The 10,000-nt window shown below is 35.4% G+C and overlaps 1 non-coding gene across 1 annotated transcript; it reads right to left on the reverse strand.

The window, feature by feature from the left end:
* Positions 1-3,594: 3,594 nt before the first annotated feature.
* Positions 3,595-3,701, reverse strand: LOC147828852 (U6 spliceosomal RNA). The gene has a single exon (XR_015450031.1). It is a non-coding gene; the product is annotated as a U6 spliceosomal RNA (small nuclear RNA).
* Between the last annotated feature and the right edge of the window lie 6,299 nt (positions 3,702-10,000).

Below are 10,000 nucleotides of genomic sequence, written 5' to 3' on the forward strand. Positions count from 1 at the left end.
AGATATGATGATGAGGGACAGCATTATAGTGGATCCAGCACAAATGAATATAATGATTTCAACCTTAGAAGTGTCATTGCACGACAGGGCTAAAATTGGGGATGTGTCACAGAAAAAGTGCTAGATGACATTAGAGTTGCAGAAGTGCAGTCTGTTCATCCAAACTGCATTCACAGTGGATTCCATAAAACAAATTGTGTAGGAGCCAGCAAGCAGGACACAGCACAGTATTGTGAATATAAGGACTGGATTGTGCAGGGAGCTGCAGATCATAGGCCATCAAGGAGAGAAGGAAACATTCTGCTGGAACAAAAACTATAAAAAGAACATCTGTGTGAAGCAGCCCAGGAAGGAGATGCTCTTGGTGAAAGTTAGTAATTTCTGTAAGCTTTTGGGGTGATGACACTTGAGTAGCTGAGGTTGAGAAATAACAGGTGGGTGAAAAAAAAAGTACATGGGGATGTGAAGCTGGGGATCCAGGCGAATGATCAGTATCATCACTGCATTCCTCAGCACCTTGATCAGGAAAATCAGGAGAAAGAGCCATGGAGAGAACCAGCTGTGTCTCTGCAGAGTCTGTCAGCCCCATGAGGATGAAGCCAGGCACATTGGTGGAGTTCCATCTACCCATGGTGTCCTGCTGCACTTATCTGTTGAATAATAAATTTTAAACCTTACCCTATCTCAAAAATATTTTCATTTATGTGAATGGCTCAGTATTTTTCATAGTGTTTCTAGAATGAAAACCAATGTGAACAAGGGTGAAAAAATATAATTGGATGTGTAATTTTAAGTTTGCATAGTTATTATACTACAGTGCATTGACTATTTTATCCTGATTTTATGACTCAATGAATTCTGGCAGTACTACGTATGTTTGCCTATTATTAAGGAACTCCCTCATGTCTCATGCATTGGACAGGACTCCAGTCTCCACTAACAGAACTGAAAGGATGAATAGGCATCCTCAGGCCTCACAGGAATGGGGCAGAACCTAAATTCTGGTTTGTCTGTCAGGATGGCTTTATCTGCAGGATACATTCATGTAATATATTTTATCATTTTAGTGTACCTGATTTTTTTATAAAAGAAAAATAAGCACAAAGGTGTAACCAGCCTGGATACTACCATAAAATTGGTAATTATTAGGTGGAGAATATCTGCTTTGTTATATATAGCCACTTCAGATGTTGTTTTGAAAAGAATAACAAGAAAGGTAAACATAATAGTAAAGCTGAAATATTTTATTGAGGGTTGAGAGTTAGGGGTTGTTCCTGTAGCACAACTTTTCTGTGAGATTGGCTGCTTAACACTTTTTCATTAAGAGAGAACAATGATTAGTAATGTCAATATCTAAAAACCAAATCATTCACCAACATATAATTTATAATTTGTTTGGGAAACTTTCCAGACTTTTTCCTAATTTAAGATGAGAAAGAAGGAAGGAGGATATAGGTGGGATAGGCTGGAGGGAAAGGCCTTAATGAGAACATTTACATATAAGAAGAAAAGAGGGAGGGAGGGGATACTCAAGAGGTGTAGGAGGAGGAATAAAGAAAAGAAAAGAAGGGAATATAAATGAAAGAGGAGAGGAGTAGAGGAGAGTGGATCCAGTTAAAGAATTAGCTAGAATGATAGAAAGCCTGTGAAACAACCCTGCCAGGAGAGATCCTAACAAATCAAGGTAAGACCCTGTAGGTGGACACACAATAGCATAATGCTTGCATAATCACACATAGTGATTCTGCTTCCTTGTGGGGTATCTGAACTGGAGACCAGTATTTCCTATAGAATTCCACCTGGGACAAGGGCTAATAGAAGGAGCAACATGGAAATCCCATTGTTTTTCCGTGTGTCTCCTCTCAGCCTCTGTCCAGGTGGGAGAGGCCATTTTCTGCAGTCTGGAGCTGAGCTCCCCACTCTGTGATGATCTCAGTCCCCTGCCAGGTTTGCCCTTGTGACCACAGCTGCTCTCATCTCCTCTTCTCTTGGCAGCCAGTGTGAGCAGAAAACACAGTATCTGCATAATCTGTGTGCAGGTCCTGACCATATCACCAGTGGTTCAATTCCCAGGCTTGGCTCCCAGATGCTTGGATGCCCAGTGTCAATGTGCTTCTGCGGTTACTCTGAAAGCCTCCAATAGATCAATAGCTCACTATAACATACTAAGGTTACATAAAAACAATATAAATGCTTTCCTCCCTGTGTTATAAACTGATTTAACTTTAATTAAAATTAAAGAATTCCTTTAACTTGAACATTGTCTACAAACTTACAGATTCTACTAACAAAAACTACTACAATAAAAACTGATACAATATATTTTCTAAATCACAAAATACATACGAATGAAAATAAGGTAAAAGTCTATATTTTAAAAACAACTGTAGAGGGGAAAGAGCCCATGAATACATAAAATTACTAAGATATTTATGTAATGAGAGGAGAGCCAAAACAATATATTGTACAAAAATGTTTATTAAATTCATAACCATGATAACAAAGAAAATCAGGAATAACTACAAATATAGATTTAAAAAATATAAATATAAAGGAAAAGTGTTAATACTTTGAACTAATATTGATATAAGAAATGGCATAATTTTTGCATTGATTTAAAAATTAAAGTAACATAGTATATTTTTCTTTTCTTTATTTGGTAAGCTTGGCTAAGGGTTTGTCAATTTTGTTTATTTTTTGAAAGAACCAACTCTGCTTCATTGATTTCTTGTATCATTCTCTTAGTCTTCATTGCATTGAGATCTGCTTTGATCTTTATAATTTCCTCCTTTGTATGACCCATGGGTATATCTTGCTCTTCTTTTTCTAGAAGCTTGAGGTTCAGCATCAGGTTGTCTATTTGAGTTCGCTCTGTTTTCCTAATATGAGTATTCACTGCTATGAATTTCCCTCATAAGACTGCTTTAATTGTGTGCCATAGATTCCAATATATGGTATTGGCATTGCCATTTAATTATAGAAACTGTCTGATTTCTTCTTTAATTTCCTCTGTATCCCATTGGTTATTCAGAAGTATGTTGTTCAATATCCATGTGTTTCTGAAATTCTTGCCATTTCTTTTGCTATTGATCTCCAATTTCGTCACACTATGGTCTGAAAATATACAGGGGATAACTTCATTTTCTTTATACTTACTTAAAACATTTTCTATGAGCTAGTATGTGGTCTATTTTGGAGAAAAACCCATGTACAGCTGAAAAAAAATGTGCATTCTGCTTTTGTGGGGTGGAATACTCTGTAAAATCTGTTAAGTCCATTTGTTCAAGAATTTGATTGAGTACTAGTATTTTGTTGTTCATTTGTTGTAGAACTGATGTATCTATTTGTGATAGTGGTATATTCAGGTCCCCCACTACTATTGTATGAGTGCATATTTGATTTTTGATGTCCATTTGTATTTGTTTTATATAATTGGGTGTACTGGTATTTGGTGCATCTATGTATTTATGATTGTCATTTCTTCCCCTTCGATTTTTCACTTTACAAGGAAGTAGTGTTCTTCTTTGTCTCTCTTAATCAATGTTGGTTTGAAATCCAAATGATCTGCAAAGAGTATAGTTAGTCCTGGTTTTTTTAAATAGGGAATGCTTCACAAATTTGCATGTCATCCTTGTGCAGGGATCATGCTAATCTTCTCTGTATCATTCAAATTTTAGTGTATGTGTTGCCAAAGTAAGCATTACTCCTGCTTTTTTTCAGATTCTTGTTGCATGGAGTATTGCTTTCTACCTTTTAACTTTCAGTCTATGAGTTTCTTTATGACTTAAATGTGTTTCTTGTATGCAGCATATTGTTGGATCTTGCTTCTTGACCCATTATCCCAGTCTATTTCTTTTGATTATGAATTGAGACCATTAACATTGATGGTTATAACTGATATGTATTGATTTATCCTTGTCATGACTTTTTCTTTTTGTTGGATTCTCCCTCTTTACATTTAGTTTCTTGTTTTTCCTGATGGATTCATTTTGCTGGGCATCTTCGTTTTGTGATTCTCATTGTCTTTTCCTAGGATATTGTTTCAAATTTTTTGGAATGCTAGTTTTGCAGTCATGAAGTTCCTCAGGTACTCTTTGTCATGAAAGTATCTTATTTCTTCATCAATTTTGAAAGATAGTTTTTCAGAGTACATCAATCTGAGTTGGATATTGTTTTCTTTCAGGGCTCGAAATGCTTCACTCCAGGCTCTTCTTTCCTTGAGAGTTTATGTTGAAAAGTCTGCTGTGATTCTGATGGCCTTTCCTTTGTATGTAATTTGTTTGTTTTCTGTAACTGCTTGTAGAATTTTGCTCTTCTATTGGGTTTCTGTAATCTTAACTATTATATGCCTAGGTTTAGTTTTTTTATTATTATGGCTAGTTGGATTCTTATATGCCTCACTTATCTGTATGTCAAGTTCTTTTCCTCTGCTTGGGAAGTTTTTTGCCATTATCTCTGTGAAAAGATTTGTTAATGTCATTTGCACTCTCTCTTGTTTCTTCATTGACTCTTATCAGTCTTATGCTACTCTTCTTTGGATTGTCTAGCAGCTACTGGATGGATTTCTCATGATCTCTTACTGTTTCTAAGAAGTTTTTCTTTTCTTGGTCACTATCTTCTATATCTGATATTTTGTCCTCACAGTGACTCATTCTACTACGTAAACTTTCAATGGACTTTTTAATCTCCTGGATATCTTTTTGCATCTGTTTTATGGATTCCATTTATTTTTTATGCTGGAATTCCATCATGTTCTTCAGCTCCTCTATTTTTTATCTGTGTCTGCTCTAGAGTTATTAATCATGTCTTGCAATATGAACAGAATGTATGTTGTTATCTGAGAAATTATTTCTGGTTTGTTTTTTTATTCAGATCCTCCTTCTTTGCCAATTCAGGGAGTCCAGGTGGTTGAGTATCAGATTGTTCCATATCATTGCCCATTGGGGTTGCTTTAGGTGATCTGGAAGTCAGATTTTGAGACTTGTTTGTGAGTCTTCTCATTTCAACAGATGCAGCCTGCTGAGCCTTTGTTTAGGTGACTTTTTGCTAGCCCCATGGTCTTAAATTTTCAGCAAGCTACCAAGAGGCCTTTTCTTTTATGCTTAACACTATGCTGATTTCTGGGTTCAGATGGTGGCCTTCTGGATTCCTAATGTGTCCTATTTTGCAGGCATGGTTCTCTCTGGGGCTTGTGCACACTTGGGATGGTGTCTGTGTGTGCCTTTGCCTGGGACCTTCCCCCCTGCTTATCTCTTACCTTGGAGGGGTTTTGGCTGGGAGCTGTGCACCTGAGTCTCTGGTGTCTGAATGGGCTTCTGGCTGGGGTATGCATGCACCCAGCAATGGTAGCTGGGGCCTGTGGACCCCAGCTTCTGGGATCTGGGCAGGGTGCTGGCTGGGACCTGTATGCACCCATGCCACTCTGGTTCATTCAGGCTTACTGCTGATATCAGCCCACACTCATAGATTTAATTTGGGCTGGCCTCTGGCTGTTTCTTGTGTGCCTGTGCAATATTTTTCCAGGTGGATTTTTGGCTTGGGCCTGCTGGGAGGGGCTCTGGCTGGGACCTGTGCACACCCTGGAAGCTCTGGTCCAGGTGGGCTTTTCATAGGGTCCTGTGCACACTTACCAATGATATCTGTTCAGGCCTCTTGCTCAAGTTAGCTTTTTAGAACCAACACCTCCATGTATTACATATTCTATGGCACTTCATTCTTCAATAAGTGAACCATATATTCGCAGGTGATAAAACCACATTTTGAGGCCCCACAGAAGTGAGAGAACCTCCACTATCCAGTGTCACCTGCTTCAAGTACAATCTGTACATGTGGAATGTGTTTTCCTTTTTTATGGCACTTGATTTTATTTTTCATTTTAGAAAAGTAAAGTGATAAGAAAGACAAAGAGCAAGGAATCTAACATAAATTTTGTAATGAATTCAGTGGACAAAACTTTGCTTTAATTATATATAATCAAGTCAAATATTTTGAAATGATAAAAATTAATTAAAATAAAATAAAATAACTGAAATATTTCATTAAATATTATCTGCCCCAAAAGAGGAACCAAACAGGATTGGAAAAAGTGGATAATGAGAATCAAGAAACATAGATATTGTGAATCTTGGATTAAATACTGTAAATTCAACTGTGATTTTTAGAGAAAAGTGACCCTCTGACAAAAAAAGTGTTACAGAAATTTCAAGAGCAATTTTGTCATGTTGAATAAGAGCTACTTTTATTCTGTATTATACTGCTGATGGACTTGTAGAAAGACAATACTGTTCATCCACATTGTAACCTTAACAACATTAATCCTAAACCTAACCATAACCCAAGTAACCTAAATCCTAACTCTAACCATAGCCATAACTTTAACAATCCTCACCCTAGCCCTAAATCCTACCCCTACCCCTAACATTGAGGTTTAAGCCAAATGGGAGCCTGAGGGTGAATATCTAAGCCTACATCACCTCCATAGCCATGAGATTGTAAATTGCCATGAGGAAGGTTTTTTTACTCAAGATTTTCTATCATTGAAGCACATTTGGGCCATGTGTCACTGCTTATGATGGCAGAGAAATTCTTGCAACTTCTGTTTCACAGCAGCAACTAAGTCAAACCAAGGATTTATAATCCCTTCCAGTGTAAACATTCATATAGTTTAACTGCTAGTTCATCACAATTTAAATTCCTACTTTTATTCTTTTTCTATCTTTTCCTCATTCTCCATAATATTGTGACAATAGTTTTTCTCTCCTTTAAGCTTTGACTCATTAAAGAATCAGACGTTTATTTATCTTATTTTCATTTATGAATGACAATATTTACACAAATTTATGAGGTGGATCATGATAAATTGATTTATGCATATGAGTAGCAATCAACTCAACTGTATAAGCATATCAATCAAAAAACACTTTAGCATTTCTTTGTGGTAAATAATTTGCTACTTTTTATTTTTTGGTAAGCAGTATGTAATTTTTGGAAAAATTATAATTTTTTCATTATTATACTTTATTTCCCCAACTTTACTATGTTGAATTTATTTTTCTCTCTAGTTCTAGTAGCTGCTTTTCTTAATTTTTATGTGTTTCATGAAATTAAAGTATTTTCATCATTGTGTGCATGTCATTGTATTTTTCACTTATGGGTTTTAGTTCGGATCTCTAGTGTTCTTGTACATTAACAATAAAAAGTGTGTTTTCCATTTTTATGGCTTAAGAGAATATGAAGTTCTGAATTTATTTTCAAAATACATATTAGTTAACTGATTTTTATCTCTGAAATACTGATTTTATGTTCCATTCCATCATGAGTAGAAAATATGACTCATTTTAATTAAACTTTGCAAGCTTATAGAAATTGATGGAACACTTGCCATCAACTGGTATAAATAATTCATAGATCAAGAAAGGATTCAAAAGATGATCTGGGGATCTGGTTTTGACAATAGTAGTAGTCATAGATGATAGATTCCTCTCAATGTAGAAAAATACAAAAATAAGTGATACAATATATTGGATCATGAAATGTACTATAGTTGAAGAAACTTTATGTGAAAGAACATAGTGGTAAATTGGGTTCTGTAGTTTCAGCAGTAAGAAGCAGTGAGAAACATTGTGATCAAGGTAGAATTCAATAGAAAGGTGTCAAGGAAGCAAACACATGATAGAAGTGTCTTACAAGGAACAGGGAGGAAGTTTTTTGTGATGAACATCCCTCAGTCATAAAGATTGCACAAGTGTTGGTGCATAGACTTTGAGAAAATACAAGGAGGAATATATAGTAAGGGTAAAATGATCTAGACTTATGGTAGTATGTGATATGAAAATGGATTTACACATCTTTATTGAAAGAAGCAATGTTTGGCAGCAGAATGTATATGCAAAATTTCTTTAAAACTAATGCAACTTGATTTTCAGCCATACAGCACTGACTACATTATAGCCACAATTTTATTTAATGAAAACTAAACTAATCAGGATCATTGTTTCTTCAAATTCATTTCCCATATCATAATTTATTTTCATTGTTTATTGGTACATTTTAGGTATATATTATGATCACATTTATCATTGGGAATTTGTACCTCTACATGATATATCTAGGCTCTTCTTTTTTCTCATTCCCTTATTCTCCCTTTCACCACTACACACTTCCCTATTTAGAAAAAAATCTTTTGTTTCTGTTTTTTGTTTATTTTCTCATATTTTTTTCTTTCCATTCTTCCCTTTCTCCTTCTCCCCCTTCCCTACTTCCTCTTCACCTTTGGACCTTTTTTTCCTACTTCACATTATCTATTACACACTTTGGTCCTCATCTACACTTTCAGGTACTCACAGTAGAGAAATTATTGGGTAGTTTTACATGTGTGCCCTATTTAATTCACTTAAGATTAGGGCCTCAATGTGCATCCATTCAGCTATAAATGCCTCTAGTTTATCATTCTTTATGGCTAAGTAGTATTCCATTTTATAAATAAAAAATACCTTCTTTGTGCAGTTAGCAGTTGATGGGCATTTGGGCTATTTCCCAGACAAGTGCTGGTAGGGTTGTGGGGAAAAAGGAATCCTTCTTCAGTGTTGGTGGGAATTTAGTTTGGTTCAACCACTGTTTAAATTAATGTGGAGATTCCTCAAAAAACTAGGATTCGAGGTTCCATTTGACCCAGCTACTCCCCTGCTGCATATCACCCAAAAGAATTAAAAGCATCATACCACAGAAATATATGTCCACCCATGTTTATATTGGGTACAATTTGTAATAGCTAAATCTCAGATCATAATATTTTAAAGAGAGTTTTCTGGAACCTAACTATACAATATTTCTGCATATTGATGTGTTATGAAATTCAAAAATTGTACAGCATTATGGGTTCATTCTCTAGCCTTTTTCATGCAGCAGTTCAGGAAATGCTTTAGTCAATGCTGTCTTGTGTAACATTAGTGTGTCCTTCTTTGACATTAAGCCCAACAAACTTTATCTAGGTAATAGGAAAGGAGAATGAGAAACTGGGATGATCTCATATTTAAGAATCTGGTTAGTATTAATAACAAATTCTTTAAGTATTGATATTCAGTTTACTTACAATAAAATTCAAGGATCTATTTTTATTTGTCTACCACAAAAATCAAATGTTGGAGAAAGTCAGTTTCTTATTATGTTATTTTCTAGATTAATATAAAATAAGGTAAAATAATGAGATTATTCAACATTCAATTTAATGAAGTTTCATTTCTCAAGGGCAAGTCAATTTTTCATTTAGAAAATAATTTAATTTTCACTGTTCCTATGCAATGTCTCATTGACCATGTAGCAGCTTAATTTTATTTTGGTTGTGAGTTTTTGTTAAAATTTAGATCTACTAGTATGCTGCTCTGAAGTTCATGAAGCTAGATAATGTGTCTGATCAGCCTCAGAGTTCTATCATGTGCCTGGAACTCATGATTGCCTTAAAAGTTCATTAAGTAGATAGTGGTTCTTTTGTGATTACTTATTCTCATTTCTATCTCTTCCCTAGTCCCTTTATGAGTAGTTTATCATCCATTTACTAACCCCACTCTCCTACCTGTACCCAATGTTCAACCCTCTATATTTGAGAAACTTCCATGGAAGTTCCACGTGGGAAAATTATTATTGATCAGAACATAGCATCACAAAGCACATCTCTTTGGCAGACTGAGAACTTTAAAATTAGGCAGTAGGGAAGGGACTCAGAAGCAACATCTCTGTAACCTTCCTCTAATAACACTTCTTAGGATCTGCTTTCACCCTGAAAACTGGCTGTATCAATTAACTTTCAACTTCTAAAGGCAATATGCAGTAAAACTCCTGTCCTTTAAAATAATTCATAACCTGGAAATAACTCTCTGTTCTTCTACCACCATTTCTGTGCACAAGCTGGGTGCTACTTAGAAAGTCTGTGTCTGTGCCTAAAATGCCTGGGGTTTCCTATAATTTTTCTTCCAGAAATTTTCAAGTTTCCAGGATTACATCT

This window comes from Heterocephalus glaber, unplaced genomic scaffold, assembly GCF_053883595.1.
Source record: "Heterocephalus glaber isolate CG9 unplaced genomic scaffold, H.glaber_assembly_v1.0 deba00000896, whole genome shotgun sequence".
Taxonomy (NCBI): Eukaryota; Metazoa; Chordata; class Mammalia; order Rodentia; family Bathyergidae; genus Heterocephalus; species Heterocephalus glaber.